Here is a 5,485-nt window from a genome sequence, read left to right on the forward strand (position 1 = left end):
TCATACTCATCCCCATACTCATAGGCCATCGGAGGATCAATACTCATATCCTACCCAAATATTCTATTACCACATACAATTGCATTTTTTTTTTCAAATTTGATTATTTTGATAAAACTATGTTTATTTTGATAATATAAGAAATAATAAAATATATATATATATATATATATATATATATATATATATATATCTCAACATCATTATTTTATAAAATAGCGTTATCTTTATATTAATAGTTTTCTAGGTTCCATCCAACTACGTACCATCAATCAAAAAAATAAATTGTAATTAATATTTATTTAATTTAATATAATAAATACATGAATAAATATATATATTTATATATAATATATATGTGTGTGTATATATATATATATATATATATATATATATATATATATATTTAATGGGTTATTCGGGTCGGTGATAGAGATCTACTACATCCTCCCCATCCCCAAATCCGAAATCTCATACTCAATTATCTATTTATTTAATTGGATCAAAAAAACTTCTCTATATTCTCCTCCATTCGGGTCGACTATCGGATTTCCTATCGGATTTAGAGAAAATTATCATCCCTGCTTTAATACATAATACATATTAGTACCTTTTGTACGCGTTCTCAACTTTAATTAATAGGACAGTGTGGATATTTATTATATATATTGATGACAATGACTTTACGGTTGAAAAAATAAAACGAGTTTCTTGTCAAGAATTTCAAAATTACTCGAATTTATTATAATTTAATCACATAATTAAGACTTTATTTTTATTTAATGATGACAACTTCCATCTTAAATTTAATATCAAATAAAAAACTTGGCGATGGATGGATGGACAAGTAGATGTGTCAAAATGGGCTAGCAGAGCGGGTCAGGTCAGCCCACAACTCGTCCTAACCCATCATTAGGTGGGGTGGGGCGGGCCAACCTATTTTTTAGGCGGATTGAGAAAACACAAACTTAACTCACTTATTTTAGGTGGCGGGACGGACCAACTTAGCAGTCTACGTGTAATTTGGTGGGTTTTGGCAGGCTAACCTGCAACCCACAACAACTCAACATTAAGAGGACGGGACAAACCGACCCACCTTTTAGGCGGGTTGAAAAATTTTCAACTCAACCCACTTATTTTGTATGGCGAGACGAGTCAACCTAACGAACCTAACTCATTTTTATACCTCTATGGACAAGTATATGAAATCCCGACCTTAATCACGTTTGGTCTCTAAAACTACCACCATATTTCTTTTCAAAAAATATGGTTATCCATATTATAATTATTCTTTTAATAGAAAAGAACAATAAACTTTGAAGTCAATTTTTTTTTTTAAAAAAAATCAGTATCATTGCACCCTATTGTTTAAAAATTATATGTAATAATATTAAACTTTAAATCCACGTATTACATATATATACATGTCAAGGGTGCTCCTGTGATTTTGATTTAAAAGTTAGAGATAGATGTAGGGCTGGAAAAAAATAACGAATGCCGAAAATACCGTCATACATCGTACCGAAATTTTTGGTATCGGTATCGGTATATAAAATTTTTTATTTTGCTATACCGAATATATCGAATATACCGAATTGTTTTTTTAAATTTTCATGGTATACCGAAAAAAAACTCGGTAACCGAATTTTTTTTAATTTTCGGCACGGTATCCGGTATAAAATATCTCCATACCGAAAATTTGGCATAACGAAAATTTGGTATACCGGTATGAATTTCTTCATATTGATACGGTATGATACGGTATATGGTATCGTAGTTCGGTACGGTATACCGTACCGTACCCAACCCTAGATAGATGCATCATTGATACCGGCCACAACTTCTTTTCATTCGTGTTCTAGTTTTTTGTTTCATGTTTCGCAGATACGGTCAATTTTATGATTTAGAGTTTGGCACTTAATTAAAAGTGATAGTCAGTACGAAACATGAAACAAAAAACTATAACACGAATGAAAAGAAGTTGTGGCTATAATATATATATATATATATATATATATATATATTTGTCGATCACATGGGCAATTACCATGGGCAACTACGTGAGCAACAGATACGTGACAACTTGACCTTCAATGAGTGATTGTTGTTAAGAAATCTCTCAAGAACAGCATGCGAGAAGGAATCAATGCAATTCAAGTAAATCTGATAACTATAAATCTAAGAACACAAAGACGCAAGATTTTACTTGGTTCGGATACACTGATCCTACATCTAAGATTCTTGGGCTATCCCAATACGAATCCACTATCAAAGAATGTAATCGATTTACAACACTCAAACCTCACAGAGATACAATCGGGCAAGTCTAAAGTAGCAAAGATCTCTAATGAACAAGAAGATAATAGCAGCAGCCTTGATCTCTGAAACCTTGAAGTCTCGAGCTCTGTTACAGAGAGTTTTTTTGTGTTCTGTTCTCGTAAGGATGATGAAGAACAACCGTTAATACACCAACTAACTCACCTTACTGATATTAATAGAAAAGGCTAATAACAAGATTTAATCCCAGCCATAGGATCAAGTCTAAAAAATCTCTTTAGATCTTGGCTGTTGAACTCGTATATATTGAGTCAAAGTAGTCTTCACAAATCTCCACCTCTTTGGCTCAATCACTCTTATTTAAGTGGTTTGTCTAATATCCCAATGCTACTGTATTCAGCATTCATTCCATTACATTGAGCATGCTCAATGCTTCCTTGAGCTTGCCCACTGGAATTACTTTAGTAAGAATGTCAGCTGGATTCATTTGTGTGTCTATCTTCTTCACATGAATCAATTCTCTTGAGATGATATCCCTCACAAAATGTAACCTCACATCAATATGCTTTGTTCTCTCATGAAACATAGCATTCTTGGATAAATGAATCGCACTTTGTGAGTCACAGAAAATGGTTGCCGACTTATGTTCTTGTCCCATTTCAGTTACAAATCCCTTAATCCACAACGCTTCCTTTACTGCATCTGTAAGTGAGATATACTCGTCTTCGGTTGTCGAAAGAGCTACCACATGTTGCAAGCTTGACTTCCAACTAACTGTATTTCCTCCGATAGTGAAAACATATCCTGATAATGATCTTCTCTTGTCAAGATCAGCGGCATAGTTCGAGTCACAATATCCAATCACTTCACAAGATAACTGAGTGTTTGCTCAATATACTAATTTCAGATTGGTTGTCTCCTTTAGATATCTAAGTAACCATTTCACAGCTTGCCAATGTTCCCTACTTGGCTTGCTCATGAACCTACTGACCAATCCCATGCCATAAGCGATGTCCGGCCTTGTTGATACCATGGAATACATCATACTGCCTACTGCATTGGTGTAAGGAACAGTCTTCATTTGTGCATATTCAGTTTCAGCATCTTCTTCTTTAACATATCTCAATTTAAAGTGAGCACCAATTGGAGTATTTACTCTCCTCGCATCCTTCATGCCAAACACATTCACAACCTTTTGTATGTACTCTTCTTGAGATATTGTTAATGTCATAAGGTTCCTGTTTCTTACTATATCAATTCCCAAAATTCTCTTTGCTGCCCCAAGATTCTTCATGTCAAATTCAGAACTGAGAAGAAGCTTTAACTTCTGAATCTCCTTGGAATCTTTGCATGCTATAAGCATGTCATCAACATAGATAAGGAGAAAGATGTATGACTGATTCGTCAGCTTTGAATAATAGACACAACTATCAAATTTTGATCTTTGAAATCCTCTTTTAAGCATGAACTCATCAAATCGAAAATACCATTGTCTTGGTGATTGCTTAAGTCCATAGATGGATTTTTGTAGTAAACAAACTTTTCCAGCTTCCCCTTGTTTGATAAATCCCTCGGGTTGTGACATTAGGATCTCTTCTTCCAAATTTCCATGTAAGAAAGCCGTCTTGACATCCAAGTGTTCCAATTCCATGTCATGAATAGATGTAATGGCCAATATGATCCTAATCGAGGTATGTTTAACAACTGGGGAAAAAACATCATGATAGTCTATTCATTCAACTTGGGAAAAGCCTTTTGCAACTAATCTAGCTTTGTATCTAGCTGCCTCTACTCCAGGAATCCCTGACGTTCTCTTGAACACCCATTTGCATCCAATGACCTTCTTGCCATGAATTTTATCAACTAGCTTCCAAGTATTGTTCTTATGCAATGACTCAAGCTCTTCTTCCATGGCTTTCTTTCATTTTGGCCAATCCTTACTAGGAGGTGGTCTTATTTCCCTCCTTACCCTATCTCTTGCAAGAAGATAACCATCAAGTTGCTGTTCACTTTGTGTTTGTCTTCTGTTTTCTTCTTCAATCGACACATCATGAGTTTCAATGTCATTTCCAGATTGGTCATGACTTGTGTCGAAGTCATAGGAGTTTTCAGGATTGTTCTGAGTTTCTCCACCTTGATCTTGACCCCTGGCAGCTTTTGAATCTGAGAAGATATCCAGATCTTGTGGATGTTCCTAAAACTTGGAATTCTGCTCAACTTGTTTAGAGTTGGCTGTAGCTGATTTGTTCATGTTAGTTTTATAAGATTCATCCTCATTAAATATTACATCCCTACTGATTATAAATTTAAGATCATCCAATAACCAGATTTTGTAACCTTTAACTCCATTTGGATATCCTATAAAAACTCCTTTCAAGGCTCTAGGATTTAACTTTCCTTGATTAACATGAACATATTCTATGCATCCAAATAATTTTAGATGATTATAATCTGGGTTTACATTAGACCATCTAAATTCAGGAACCATGAAATTTATGGCAGAACTTGGAGACCGATTTATTAGGTAGCATGCGGTTGAGGCAGCTTCTGCCCAAAATCTATTAGGCAGTCCACTTTCACTTAACATGCATCTAACCTTGTCCATTATGGTTCTGTTCATTCTTTCCGCAACCCCATTTTGTTGAGGTGTATAGGTGCATGTTCTATGTCTAGCAATTCCATGTTTCGTGCAAAAATCATTAAATTCATGATTACAAAATTCTAAGCCATTGTCCGTTCTTAATCTCTTTACTTTGTTTTCTGTTTGATTATCGACTAAGGATTTCCATTCAAAAAATTTACTAAAAGCCTCGTCCTTGGTTTTTAAAAAATAAATCCACACCTTTCTAGAGTAGTCATCATTAAAGAAATAAAGTATTGAGATTAGATAATGATAGTGGTACCTTTGGAGAGCCCCACAAATCCGAATGTATGTAATCAAGGGTGGATTTTGTCTTGGGAATTGTTGTATTAAACTTGAGTCTATGATTTTTACCAAGGACACAACTTTCACAAAAGTCCAAGCTGTTAATCTTCTTTGAGTCCAGCAGTCCTTGCTTGCCAAGTTCCTGTAGTCCTTTGAGGCTCATGTGACCAAGCCTCTTGTGCCACAGCTTTGTGTTATCCTTGGCCGAGATAACTGCATTTGTTTCTGCTGCAATAGTCTTGTCTTGCAAGATATACAAGCCTTGATTCAAGCTTCCTTTCA

The sequence above is a fragment of the Henckelia pumila genome, unplaced genomic scaffold, assembly GCF_033568475.1.
Source record: "Henckelia pumila isolate YLH828 unplaced genomic scaffold, ASM3356847v2 CTG_19:::fragment_2:::debris, whole genome shotgun sequence".
Lineage (NCBI taxonomy): Eukaryota > Viridiplantae > Streptophyta > Magnoliopsida > Lamiales > Gesneriaceae > Henckelia > Henckelia pumila.